Source organism: Malaclemys terrapin, chromosome 2 (assembly GCF_027887155.1).
Source record: "Malaclemys terrapin pileata isolate rMalTer1 chromosome 2, rMalTer1.hap1, whole genome shotgun sequence".
NCBI classification, from domain to species: domain Eukaryota; kingdom Metazoa; phylum Chordata; order Testudines; family Emydidae; genus Malaclemys; species Malaclemys terrapin.
The window spans coordinates 63,484,922-63,500,466 of record NC_071506.1 but is presented as its reverse complement, the minus strand read 5'-3'; positions in this window follow the sequence as shown (position 1 = coordinate 63,500,466).

The window sequence follows — 15,545 nt, the reverse complement described above, 5'->3', positions numbered from 1 at the left end:
ATGATGTGGTAGCAGCAGCAGTTCCTCCAGCTGATTCAGCGGCAGCAGCAGAAGTAGAATGACGACCGGGAAGAAGAGAAGGGCACTGAACAACTGATACTAGAGGAGTCATTTCTGGAGCAGCTTCACATCATGCTGGGCCATTTCTGGACTTGGGACTTGGGAAATCAGCATGGATTGGTGGGAAAGGATTGCTCTGCAGACCTGGGATGAGTAGCAGTGGCAAGAAAATTTCAGGATGGCATAAGCAATCTTTTTTGTGATATGTGTTGAACTAATCCCAGAGCTACAGTGGTAGCATACTAATAGGTGGTATCTCGTACCTGTGGAGAAGTGGGTTGGGAACCACTGCCAACTGGAAGCTGAGGGGAGGGCGGGTTGGGAATTATGTTCCCTGTTTGGATTTGCATTTTTGCTTATAAAGTGTCGGAGGGACTAATGGGGGGCGGGATTCTGAGAGTGACCTGCATAGTAATCCCCTCTACATCCCCATTAGGTTGTCCTGACTTTTGATGACATTACTCCAAATTAAGCGAATAGGAGGCAGAGAACGACCTTATTCAAAAAGGCCAAGGATAGACCAGTGAGATATGTTGTGAAGTTATTCACCAAGATAGTACCCCCAGAAGTGCTGCAAGAGTGGAAGGGAGTTGCGAGCTATATGGATGGGGGGGTGGGGGAGGGCAGGGAAGACATGCAGTTATCCTCCATAATGTCTGGATCAAACTAGTGTTTCTTAGTGTTAGATTCTGCTTTATCACCCCTGCAGACATGGTGAAAGTGCAAAGAAAAATAGAGTTCTGCAATGATTGTCTGAAGCATTGTGTTCTCAGAGTTTCTCCATGTGAGCCTGTGAGAAGCCATTAAGAGCTTTGCTAGCCATAAAGTAAAGCTCTTTTCCTGTAAGAAAGTGTGTTACAAAGCATTTATACCTCTGAAGGGAGCTGTAATATTTGTACCTTTAGGAGCATGCAGTGTCATGTCTACCTCATGTAAACAGAGAATAGCGACCAAACTTCTTTTCCTGTAACCACTCTCTCCATAAACTGTTGAATTTTTGCACAAATGAATGTTTTCACCATTCAAATTTGCTGAGGGAGGGTGGGGTGCAGCTTCCACTTGCCCCATGATGCCAGCTGCCATTTTGAGGCTGCCATGTTGAACCAGGTTTGAGGCACGAGAGATTGACCTGGCAGGACAGGTGTGGGGCAAGGAGGCAGGAAAGAAGTAGATAGACATGTACCCTCTATAGTGTGGTCTCAAAAATGGTCAATAGTTGGGGCCTTAGCATGAGATGGAGACCAATTGCCCAGCTGGAGCAGCTGCTATTTTGAAAATGTGTACAGGGGGTCCATTAAGTTTGCTTTGCCGCACTACACTAGTGCAAAGCAGACTTAAATTGATCTTAATTGGCCATTGGAAGATGCCCATTGTCTAGGGCTACTATAGGAGTGTGGCCAGGAAAAAGGTGGTATGGCGAAGGTGCTTCCACACCCTGATCATCCATGCCTGTCAGAATAGCTAGGCTGGCCTGGTGACACATGGAATAAGACAGAGCTGCCTTTAAACTGCTCAGTTTTGTGCAGGTCACTGCATTGGCACCAATTGGCCCCAGGAAGATGCCAAACAGGTCTAATGCCATTTTACTCTCCAAACTATTATTAGCACTATTTGCAGCTCAGCCAATTCAGAGGCTCTGGGCCTTAATTTGGAAATCATAGACAATAAACGTGGAATCCCACAGTCCCATTCAGAGTGTAACACATTCTAAGTGACTAGAGAGGTCATTCCTAACAACAGCAATGAGGCAGCCTCTCCTTTCCGAGGCTGAGTGTACTGACTTGAGTTGTGCCCAGATGAAAACACCTGGAACAACACCAAGGTTTGGAAAGCTCAAAGCAGGATCTAAACTTTGTGTTTGAGCCTATTTCTAATCCTTGGCAGTAAAAACCCCGTGCTGGGATATGAATATATTCCACACATGCCCTCATTTTCCCACAGGTTCTGAGGGAACATTGTGGATCTAAAGCACAGAATCACTAATTTCTTGCACTGTCTTGATTTTAGGCATATTCATTACATTGCTTTAAGACAGTGCTGGCAAGACCCCATTTTCACATGTATTGCTTCCCATGACCCCAGGCAGCATTGATGATGTCATTTAAAAATGGCATTTTCCATGTAGCATGACCTTGCATGCACTGTATTTTTTTTTTTTTTTTACAAAATGGCATCCTCTGCATAGCATGACCTCACACACGAACGATGCATGTGTGGTCAAGCTGCATGGAGAGTGCCATTTTGCAGAGCATGTTGTGTGACCTTGTACATATGGTGTGTGTGAGGTCATGTGTGTGGGGTGCCATTTTTCAAAATGGTGTCATCTGCACACTTGAGATTGCTACAACCCCATCTGCTGATGGAGAGACCCCACTTAAGATCACGATCCACAGTTTGGGAACTGCTGCTTTAGGGGCATTATACTATTAGTCTTACACTGCTTGTTCTCTTACTCTGTAAATAAAAGGGAACCGTATCTTTTTCTATAAAGCTGTCTTGCCTGGAGGTTTGTGAGAGCATTTTTCTGTAAGAATTTTCACTCATCAGTATCAACATTGTGTCATTTGGACTTTCTTGCTCTTATTTCCTCATTCAGCAAAACTGTGGTGAAAAGATGCCAGGGTGACAGGGGACTTCACTGCATACCAGTTACTTTAGGTTACACTAGAAATCACTCTGGATTTCACATCTGGTCTGTGACAAGCTCAGTGTACATATGCTGTTGTTCTCTTAAGAAATGCTCCTGAGTGATGGTATTAGGGAGTAGGAGTGTAACGGGCTTAATTCTCCCCTGCCTTGTGCCTCATGTAGTTATTTACACATCTGCAAAGTGGGTTTAAAACATGTCAGTGAGTTGAGAATTCTGATTTTACACCCACACCGGGTTCACTTTTCATGGATGACTATGCAAGCTGCAAGCCAGTGGAGAATCAAGCCCAATGCACAACATGAATGGAAGGAGCCCAGAAAGTCCACTTAGGTACATCCTTGTTTGTAAAACTGTTAAATCCCCTTTTAGTACCATCATTTCATACACAGCATGAATAAAAAACCATAACACTCTAGCTTGGTTTCTTTTACTTCTCTAAGTTCTTGCATGAGTATTTTTCGAAGAGGCAGGGCCAAGTCCTCACAGGAGTGTTGTGAGCCTGAAAAGTTTCATTTTTGTTAGGTGCCTTGGGATCCATGGATGGAAGATGCTATTGAATTGTGAAGTACTGATAATTACTAGAAATAACAATAATAATTGTTTTCCAAATTTCAGGGTGTTTAGATTCTACCCATTATAGAGATTAGTTTAGAGCTATGAATTCTGATCTGGAGTTTTGATTTAGGCTCATCTCTAATATCAGAAATCAACCAAGAGGCAAGATTCAGCTGCAGAGTTAGACAACAGGATTCCAGTACTGACTCTGCAATTCTTCCAATGGGCAGTACTTACTTATATGGAGAGAGTCATTGACCCACAGAGTGACTGGCCCCTTTATAGGGAAATGACACCAGCTCCACCTGTGCCATAATTAGCTGCCTCTTATCCTGAGCAAATGAGCTCAATGGGGCCTGGTGATAACCTGATGAACACCTGGGCCTCATAAAAAGGGCTAAGAGAACTCAGGTATGGAGTTAAGGACCTATAGAAAGTAGATTAGGCTCCTATGGGAGGCTCTGAGGTAGGATCTGCATCAAGGTCCCAGGAGAAGCTGCTAGAGTCCCCAGAGAGGTGAGGAGCAGGAACCTGATAGAAAAAAGGAATCCCCAGAAAGAAAGCCCTGGGAGGCTGTGCTGAGTTAAAAGAGCAAGGGGAAGCTCTACAGGATGTAGGAGGAAGAGCTGAAGAGCTGGGATATACAGGGAATAGGAGAGAGACTGCATGGAAAGCAGCCTGGGATTCCCCATTCTATAACAAAGCTGCGAAAGACTTAAAGGTAGCCCAGAATGGGGCTGAGAATTGAGCAGCCCAAGGGCTGAAATTCAAGAGTAACCCAAGGGGGGCAGAAGAACAATTTGTTTGACTTTTAGTTGCCCTTTTGTTAGCACAGAAGGGGCCGGAACTTGAAAAGTGACCAGGCCAGACAGGTCGGCCATGGAAGCTGCCCCACTGCAGAACAAGAATAGCAGATACCACTGGATATTAAAGAACTCCTGCAACACTCACAGCCGGGGGTACTCTGGCAGTGAGTTCCCCCTATTACAGACTCACTCATATTGAGTAGCACTTATTCATGGAACAAATTTCACTAAAGTCAATGGAACTCTTCTGTGATTAAGGATTGCAGAATTGAGTCCTTATTAAGGATGAAGTACCATGAATCTAGTATGAGGCATAAGGAATCTGAAATTAATACCACCTATCAAACTGATAGCTGGTGTGAAGATGACGTATATCTATGAGTGTCCTGCTAGGGACACGATACTGATCACTTCCCCATAGTTTCAGCATATTTACAATTACTGATACGTGTCCATGTCCATGTCATTCATTTATTGTGTAATGCAACAACAATTAACTACAAAAACATTAAGAAAGTGAATCTCCTACATCTGACTGACTTGTGTAGTGCTGAAGCAGCTGGAGCCCCTTCACCAAACAATTCATCAAAAGGTCCCATTACCATTAGTCACACTAATGTTCAATCACACCATTAGCTTAGGTGAGCTCTTGAGCAGCATCCGTTTCATTTTTCTTTCATGAGTGACTGTTTCAGCACGCCCCTACCCCACCATAAGTCGCAGGGGATGTCCCCCTCTCTTCCCCCAATTCATATTTGCATTATATTGTTAAGACGCACATTCTGTATATTCAAGTTACACAATATCAGGGGAAATCAATATCCACAAGAAAAAGGTGAAGATTCTAAATATTCAATAAAAAGAGAGGGGTCAGATTGTGATCAGTCCTTGTGCAGTCAAGTACAGTTACAAGGGATAGTTAACATAGCCTTGTGTCATTGAGAGGGTATGAAGCATTGGTAAATTCTTCCTCTTGCCCCCTCCAACGTATGGCATATCCTCTCCTTAGCCATACTGTTCTTCAGAGTATCTTTGGAGAAACTTTGGCTGGCTTGGGGAAGGGAGGGGGAAGGAAAGTCATTTCACAATGGCAAAATTGCCTTCTGCATGGAGACAAGTTCTGCTGGATCCTTCATTCCTGGATGGGATGATATGACCCATTACCATTAATAAGATTTAATATAACCTATCAATATATCATCTCATTATGTATTGTATCCATACTCCTCTATCTTACCAATATGTTTTACAGAAATGTATGACCATGAATATATAAAAAAATATTTGCAAACTTCAGCTAGCAAAGAATGTGGCAACCACTAATCTGAGTAAAAAGCACGTTGTACCTTTGATCTGGGATCTGTGTTGGTTATTGATTGAGTTCTGTGAGAATTTTAAGGTGTCAGTTCTGACCTTTAAAGTCCTAAATGATGGCTTCAGTCTGGCTAGCTTAGACCTTTCCTCCCTCCTTGTGTGCTATAACAGCTGAGGAATTTATCTGGCACACTTGAACAAGCAGTCCTCTGTGTTCTTATAAGTGGGAGGAGTTGGTGGCAGAGCATTCTTAGTAAGATATCCTCAGTTTTGGAACTCACCTTGCTAGTTGGTCTGCCAGAGCCCGGATTTGGTTAAACTGTCCATTACAGGTATTGTGTTCACAGCATACACACAGGAAAGTTAGATAAAAATATTAAATACTTTTTTCTGGAAGATTGCTGTGTAACACAACTTTGTTTCTTAGAATTCAAAACCCTAAGACATGAGAACCTAAAACGCAGAAAGAGAAAGCAGGCTTCTCCTTGAGGCAGAGAGGTACAACTCACCCCACCTTACTCTAGGCTGGTTCTTTGCAGATTGACTACACAAATCCCAGATCGCATGCTTCCTTACAGAGCACCCCAGTCTGAAAGCAGGACTAGGAAATATTTAAATCACTATATTTAAAGTGATAGCTTGTAATTTTAACAATACATCACAACAAATAATATCCATTACAAGTGTAGTTCCCTTTTTGGTTATCAAATCAACCAGGATATGCTACAAAATCCATTTTTTCCCAAACTCTTTTTAGAGTAGAGGGACTTGATTGCATGGCTAAGCAGAATCATTCTGAAAAACAGTTAAATCAGACTTATGTAATGTAGACTATTTTGGCACGTACACCCATCTTCTGACAAATTTACTCAGGCTCCAATTCAGAACAATATTTAAGCATGAGCTGTAGTCCTGTTGAAGGCAATGGGCTTCTACTATATGCTTAAACTTCATATGTACTTTAAAGCTCTGATCCTGCACCACTAAAGTCATTGGAGCTTTGCCATAATATCAATTGGTGTAAGGACTTTGTCCTGCTTCACTTGATGGGTTGGGAGGGAAGGGGGAAATGCTGGGCTTTCAGTTAAAACAAGTATAGTCACTCTTTAAAACAAATCACTAGACAGGTAAGATAGATGGAAAACGTGCAAGTTAGAATTAATTTACCTTTCATAACCTTCACAACAAAGTTACAGAAAAAATATACCAACCCTTTTACAGTCTTGTTTTTCTGCTGTATGATTTCATTGCTAGCAATAAAACCCTTTCAAATTCAAGAAGGCAACAGCTGACTGATTGCTCAATGATGCAGCAGAATAAATCTGTCTCAACCATAATTAAAGAGCGAATAAGTTCCACACTGCCCAGGCAATGAACATCAAATGTGTTACATACAGGAAGCAGACATCTTATTGATTACTTACAGTACCCTAATAAATTGAGGTAATTAATTTCTGCTGAGAAGCTCTCAGATGAACATAGCTTAAACTTTGTAAAAGTGCTTTTTGTATTCAGGAGAAATGGTTTTGTATTTAGCTTTCCCAGTGTTTTAAGTATTTAGATATGGAGGTCTGATTAAGCCCATATCTTAGTTAGAGTACCTTCCATTTAAAACAAGGTTGCAAATTCTACTCACCCATTCATCTGAGCAAGTTGTTTTTTGAGACCCGAATAAAATGTTTTGGGCCAGATCCCATTCTCCTGAAGTAAGACCTATTAGAGGTTGACAGACCCCACACTAAACTAGGGCAAGGCATAGAGCAGTACTGGGGTAGGGAGACCATGCCCATGGGCCAAGGACCCTGGTAGGTCAAGGAAAGGAGTTACAGGCTACACCAGGAAATGAGGCAGTGGCTGCAGCATTCTTAAGGCTATTCTGGAAGCAGTGATCTAGATTCCCCACCCCATTTTAGGAGCTGGAAACTGACAAGAGACAGTGAAGAATGGGCCATTGTCCCACTGACAGATAAGTGGCTATCCATGAGTCTGTGATCACACCCCAGACAGAGGAGCCATACAGTAGGAAGTGACCTGGGGGGAGGATAATTTGGGGTGGATCTATGAGTGGCCCGACTCTTTAATGCCCTTCTAGGGCCCTGGGTTGAACCTGCTGGAGTGGGTGGGCCTAGGTCCCCCTACCTTGCTTCCCCATGCCTCTGCTGTGACAGAACCCTAAGGGGAGTAGGAGAGACACTCAGGAGGGACTGATCTCTGCCGCATATGGCCTGTCCGGGACCCCCTCTGGAATGATCAAGCCAGAAAGAATAGTGGAGCCACTGCCTGACTGCTAGGATAGCTGCTACAGTGCCCACATGGAAGAAAACTCGATGTAATTATCCTTTACAGAGGTTCCTGGTATTTTATTATTCAGGGGCTGACATTTCACAGGAGGAACAAAGGTTCCAGCATTCAAGCCTCCAGGTCCTCTGACAGCTAGGAATCTTGGGGAATCCACCAGAGGCCATGATGATCTGTGCAACAGTTTCAGAGCATCCTGTGGCTCTCCACACCTTGGAAACATGATGGTCAGAGCCATGCTGCCAGAGCTGTCTCTGCTGCTGGAGCTTCTAGGAAGGGAAAGTTCAACTGCACATTGAGGAATAACGAAAAGGTGGTGCATCCTGAGGCTGTATTATCCTTTTGGTGGGGTTCATGCTGGCCACCACTAGTGGCTGGTGTGAGTATTGTTGGCCCTGCCCCAGTCTCGTTCCTCCCAACACCTGATCACAGGCAGCCCCATAGAGGGTCAGGGGTAAGTGGCTGATCCCTGCTGGCCCTCAATGCGGGCGGGATGAGTTCAACACACAGTTCTGGGGAAATGACTTCATGCCGCCTTTTTCGTTGACATATCATGGTGTAGGGGTAAGCTGGCAGTTAGATTTTATGCCCTCCTAAGCCTTTTGGGTTTGTTCATTTTAATGTCAGATTTGCCCCCTGTACATGTAATGCCCTCAAACTGATCTGTAAGGTCACACTCCTCCTCCTCCTTTAGCTCTCTTCTGAAGACCCATTTATGCCATAATGCCTATAAGAAACTAGCTAGCTAATAATAGCCTGGCCAAGGACAGTTTGGGATAATATATATTTTTAGAAGCCTATAATGAATACACTATACATATTTTGATAGCATGTTTTATCCCTCTCCTCCTCTCCTCATATACTTGTAGCCTCGTCTTGGGACTTGTTTACACACAGTTTGTACTAATTTAACTATCTCAGGTTAGAAACGGAGATAGTTAAAGCAGTACAGCTCCCTACTACGAATGCATTTATACCAGTGTAAATGTGTTTATAGTTGTAGAGTTTATTCCCATAAATGAGTTGGAGTGAGCTGTATGTGTATAGCAGGGGTTCTCAAACTTCATTGTGCCCCGACCCCCTTCTGGCAACAAAAATTACTACACAACTCCAGGAAGGGGGGGCCGAAGCCTGAGCCCGCCCAAGCCCCACAACCCTAGGCGGGGTGAGGGGCAAAACCAAAGCCTGAGCCCCACCGCTCCAGACGGGGGGACCAAAGCTGAAGCCTAACAGCTTCAGCGGGGGGCCTATAACCTGAGCCCCGCCACCCAGAGCTGAAGCCCTCGGGCTTTGGTTTCAGCCCCGGGCGGGGGGGCTTAGGCTTCGATTTCAGACCCTAGTGGTGGCCCCGGGTAGTGGGGCTTGGGCTGGGGCTTCGTCCCCAGGCCCCAGCAAGTCTAACACCAGCCCTGGTGACCCCATTAAAACAGGGTTATGACCCAGTTTGAGAACCGCTGGTGTATAGAAACTTTCCATAATGTTACATAGCTGTACAGCTGATATACTCAAAGTTGTATACAGCCCTTACATTGAAACTCTTGGGGCAGAGCTATGTCTTCCTATGTGTTTGGACTGCCCTGGCACATCCAGGGCACTGCAAGACTACAAACACTAACAATAATGAAGACTGCTTTAAGCCAGTTTTTGATCTTCAAGTATGAATATCAGTTAAGTAGGAGAACTGAAAGCCCAAGCAGAGTGAGTGAGTGAGATAAAGCTGAGAGCTGTCAGCTTAATGATGGTAACAAATCATATATACAGAAAATGTGACACCACAAGTACCAAACTTTCATTAGGCATCAATTGAAATTACTGTTTAGAATGAATTGCTTTTTAAAATGGCTGACCAGAAAAAATGGTTCAGAGGTATTTTTTTCCCTTGGGATACTAATATTAGTTGTGCACAGAATCTGAGAACACTACATTCTGATGTATTCTCTCTTCTTCTACTATCTACCTCAATATCCTTATTTGAGTAAGTTACATGAAGGAGATCTAAACTTAAAGACAGTAAGGAACTAGAACTGGATACATAATAATCACAAGTAACACTTATTACATTAATTATTTCAACTGTACAGTTCAATTTTTGATGCCACAATGTGTTATTTATGAAGGTATTTGTTTAACATTAATATTGCAGCCTCAACCAATTTTGGACCCTTTTATTAATTATATTATTATTAATTTATTTATTTATATTTTGGTAGCACCTAAGAACCCTACTCATGGACCAGGACCCCATTGTGCTAGGCACTGTACAGACACAGAACAAAAAGATGATCTCTGGCCCAAAGAGCTTACAGTCTATGCATAAGACAACAGATAGATACTGGCAGATGGGGGAATACAAAGAAACAGTGAGAATATTGGTCAGTACGATAGGCCGCATTCTCAGCACACCAGTGGCCTAGCTGTTCTGCTAGATGCTGCCCAGACATAAATAAATTAGTCCTTGCCCCTAACAGCTTACAGCCGAAAAGATAAGGTGTAATAGATGGATGAGACAAACAATGAGGCCTAGATATGGTGGGGGAAAAGATGGTGACAAATAAATGCCTGAAAAGTTGTATTTTTGTAGAACTATTTCACTTTTCCCCATTTCTGTATTTTTGATTGTATTTGATATCTAGTATGCTTTGTTGCCCTACAGTTTGGCTATTAAATGGCTTTACCATGTACTGTGTATAACAATTAAATAGCTGCTATTGTGTTTGACGTGTTTCAAGTATTTGTAGCCTACACTAGATGTCACACTAAGCATGTTTCTATTTCCTTCCTATCTGAAGAGACTGCAATTTACAGACAGAGGGAGGAGTGGATACTACATTAGACTTTTTAAAATCTAATTTTAACCATTAATTATTTGAATGAGTAATTTAGTCTTTCATCACATACCAAACCATATTGATGAAAATAGGAACTTTATTCAAAAGAGTTCTGGAAGATTTTTTAAAGCATTTTTTACAGCATTTGCTCTTTCAGCCTGCTATGCTGAGAAAAAGATTTAAATCCGAACTACTTGTAATTCTCCAGCAACACACGATAGACTCAAGAAAGCACTATAAAACTTGTTTACGAGAGCTCAGAGTGAAAAATTGTTGAGTTTTAAATGGCGCAGGAGAAGTGGGAGCTTAGGGCCTGATTCTCCTCTGCCTTGCAGCTTGTGTAGTTATTGACATGTGTAAATCACTGCCAAGTCAGAATGGTTTATGCTCACTGGGCACATGTGTCAGTGACAACACAAGCTGCCGGGCAATGGAAAATGCTTTGTCCTGAGCGCTCACACACTTCTTCCTAGATTTTGCAATCTTTATATATCATAATGAAGATAAATGGGTGTGTGTCTACACTAGCTCTTTTCCCATTGCTGGTTTAGCACCAATGAAGCTCAGAGGTGGTACCAGCAGAGGGAATAGGTTAGATCAGGCAAAGGCATTTTTACCATCATGTCATCTACCCCTGCTCTTCGCGGGGGGGGGGGGGGGGGGGGAGCGGGTGAATGCAGACTCCATGACTCCCCGAAGAGCCTTGATGGTGATTTGTTCACTTCTAGACATCTTTGATAGGGAGGGAATCTCTATAATTATCTTGCACAAACTCTCCATTGTTAACAAGCTCAACAGGAGACATGAACAGCGGGGTGGATGACCTCTGGGAGCCATTTGTAGTTGCTGATTTGTGTAAGAAATGAAAAAGTTGTTGGTGAAAGGAGCTTAACTACATGTTGAACTTTGTGTGTGAGGGAAGTTAATGCAGGTTTACCACATACAGCAGATGGAGCCAAAATGTTTTTGAACAGCTTTCTAAAACTATTCTCCAGCCTACAAACGAACCAGTTGGCCCTGTTTGAAAACTGTTTAGGTGGGACTTTGTTTAAACTGAGCTCACAGTTTAGATTTACAAGCTTGAGATATAAAGGACCAAATTAATCCCTGGTATAACTGGACAATAGGGTTGGCCTAACTCAGGGGTCGGCAACGTTCGGCATGTGGCTCACCAAGGTAAGCACCCTGGCAGGCCGGGCCAGCTTTATTTACCTGCTGACGTGGCAGGTTCGGCCAATCGTGGCCCCCACTGGCCGCGGTTCGCCGTCCCGGGCCAATGGGGTTGGCGAGAAGCCGCGACCAGCACATCGCTCGCCCGCACCGCTTCTCGCCGCCCCCATTGGCCCTGGACGGCGAACCGCGGCCAGTGAAGGCCGCAACCGGCCGAACCTGCCGCGTCAGCAGGTAAATAAAACTGGCCTGGCCTGCCAGGGTGCTTATCCTGGCGAGCTGCGTGCCAAACGTTGCCGACCCCTGGCCTAACTCTTCTCCCATTGACGTCAATGGTAAAACTCCCATTGACGTCAATGGAAGAAGAGTTAGGCCATTGACTGCTTCTGAAAATCCCACCCTAAATTCCTTGAAGTCTCTTAAGCCCTAGTATATATGGGCATAAATATGGCCTATGAATCATGTTGATGCTGGCACAGAGAGTGAGAGAGCACAAAGGTAGTAGCAAACAAAGCACAGATAGGCCACCCAGCCCCTTGGAGTGATCTAAGATTATAGTATGTGGTCAGGCAGTTTAAGCCAATTTTTACACAGACACAATCTACAAAAACAGATACAAAATGTTAATTCAAAGGTGTTCATGCTATTCAAAACAAAATGTCTGTAAAATGTTTTACTTAGCTATAAACACTGTTTTTCAGTGTTTACACCTCCTCCATTGCAGCATGGTTCTAGAGCATGAGAACCAGAATCACTGTAAGCAAAACAAAAACAAAAACCTAACCAAAACCAAAAAAGAAACAGCAAAACCAATAGGTACCAAGTTTTGTGCTGCTTTATGTGTGATATTTAATGAAAATTATTTAGTGAGGGAATTTGTAAATGTACATAGATCCATAAACTGCATTTGATGGTTAATACACCCTGCCTCAAGCAATGGAGGGAGTAGGGCATGGAGCTGCACAAAACTTGGCAGTTGTGAATGGAAGGGAGGGGGACTACTGGAGGATGTGGGGTGGGTGTTAAGAGTGAGCAAGGCCAGAACTGGGGCCCACACTTCGGTTTCTGCTGCCACTTGCTGCTGCTGGTGTCACCATCTGCTCCTCCTGGCTATTCCTTTCCAGCCTAGATCTAGCAGCGGCAAGATGAGAGGCAGAGAAGACACCTGGCAACAGATGACCCAGAGGCACTGGGCACAGATCAACAGTTGACCAGAGGCACCTAGGCGCAGATCTTCAAAGGTTTCAATGGAGAGTTAGATGCCTAAATACCTTTGAGAATCTAGGCCTGGCTAACCAGGAGCAGCAATTGCAAGCCATTCCTATAGCCCACTTGGATGTGTGGGATCTCAGCTGTGCTGCGGGAAGGTGTGATAGTGCTGTCAAATGCAGGAGTGTCACCTCAGAGGTGTGACTCTTGGAAGCCATGGAAACTTACTACTCTATGTTCATGACCCTTTCTGAATGAGACAGAAGAAGAAAGGACACGGAATACATGAAATTAGATTTTTAAAATTGCGTCCATTTAAATACTCAGTCTTTACAGTAATTCATTTATAGTGATACAGAGAATGGGACATTTTAAATCCGTGGTTGATCTGATTCTCCACTCCGTTATATCACCTGCACGCAGGTGTGATTCCACTAACTTCATTGGAGTTACCCTTTATTTCCCTTCATGTACATCAGAGGAGACTCCCACCCCAGTCTCTAGGCCTGTTGACTCCAGTGGAGTCACCCCCATGCACAGCTGGTGTAATGGAGTGGAGAATCTGCTCTATTATTTATAACATTACAGTTCCCTTTAATGAAGGAAAAGCTGTTGTGCTTTATGTGTATTCAGGGTCTTTTTTCCTTGTCCAGACTGTGCTTGCACACATGAAAGGGAATGTGTAGCTGAGTGGGAAGCTTTACAAGACACAGAGCAGACTGCTTCCTTCTAAGCAGTTGTCTGGAGGCAAATGCTTCTTAAACCACTGGGCCTGAACCAAACCTTGGAACAGTTTGGATCCAAAATGTTTAGCTTGGATCCATCTTTATGTTTCACTCTAGTGTCTTACCTCTTCAATAGTAGAGAATTATTTGTAATCCTTTCTTTATGCTGCTTTTACTGACTCATATCACTTAATTGAACTGTCACATCAGTGCATAATTACCACAACTATTTAGTATTTAGGAGTGAGAGCCACAAGCAGGGCTGGTAAATGCAGTCAGCCTCTACATGCCTGATCTACCTCTACTGCTTCTAAACTGCATTCTGAAGTGTTACATTTTCCTTATCCCTCAAAGTGTAATCTGAAGAGTGCTGCCCAAGAACAGTTCTGAGAACAATGTTTACCAATAGCTTAGAGCAGAGGGTGATAAAAAGCTAAACACAGCAAGCTTGCTTGGGGTCTCGTTCTGACCCAGAGCTGGGTTTATCTGTTTATTTTTTAATTTACTCACACAAGTCCAGCACCAATTATTTTGCTGGGGGCTGCTGCTGCAGAAGTTTATTGCTAGCTCCTCTTTGCACTTTTCAGAACTCTAAATATTGTAAAGCCATTAAGACGCATGAATGAGACCATCTCCATGGACTCCTTAGGAGGAATGCAGACAGTTCATGACATCTTGTGTAATAGAATTCTGTCTACCAGACTTCTTATCTTCCATCAGGTTTCTAGGTTATTTCCTTATATTTTAAGGAAAGGATGTAATCTGATAGTAAGTTCAGTTCTTTTATGTTTGTTTCCTTGGGTGGGTGAACAGGACAAGTCTATAAATCTTACCTTACATGGTTTCTGACCCTTCCATTCAAACTGTGTTGCATTGCCAACTTCAGGAGTTTTTGGCAAATGTTAACAGATCAACATTATTCAGTCTGCTTCAAGTTCTCTAGGTCTTTTGGCAAGCCTTATACAACTTGTGGTGGTTTGCATAGTCACACAGATACTATGATGACAAATCTGATGGAAGGACCTATAAGGAAGTGGGATACTGGATAGTAGTTTAGGCCCACTATTTATTAGAAAAAATTAGGGGAGGGTGAGAAAGGAGGAGGATTTACAAAACATATTAAATACTCAATTCAATCTTAGTTCTGGAGCCATATCTAGTGCCTTTTGTATAAAATTCACATTAGTACAGAGCATAGTTGCCAATGTGAAAAATTTACCAGAAACAGTTTTTCATATAAGTAAGGGTTCGATGGCCATCAGGTTCCCAGCCACTCAACTGATATATGAGTATATGTTTGTTAGTTAATTTGGGGTTATTTTCTGGTTAGAGTGCAAGGGGGAAAAAGCAGAGGAAATTGATTAATCATTTTTTTAGACGGCACCTAATTCCATCTCCTGGCTCCTCCCAATTTCCCAGACTATTTCAAAGTCTTCCCTTGAAACAATTTTGTCTTCCCCTGCCTTTCTCTGTTCCCATGGTTCTTTTTCCTACCCATGACTCTTCTCTCTCTCCCCATGATTCTACTTCTGCCTCTCATGCCCACCATGATTTCCCCACATGATACCATGTCCTCAGAAGGTTCTGCTCCATGCTCTGTAGAGATTCCCCTTTCTGCCCCACATCTAGCTGTTAAGCGCTATGTAGCCCGTTATTTACCAATATAGTTTGGTAAATCTATTTGTGGGCCCTGACTTGATTCTTAGCAGTTTCTAGACAGTACCTTGGAAATGTGGTTACCCTGAATCTTTAACTTCACCTGTGATATAAAATTCAATGTTGATAAATGCAAAGTAATGCATATTGGAAAACATAATCCCAACTATACATATAAAATGATGGGGTCTAAATTAGCTGTTATCACTCAAGAAAAAGATCTTGGGGTCATTGTAGATAGTTCTCTGAAAACATCCACTCAATGTGCAGCAGC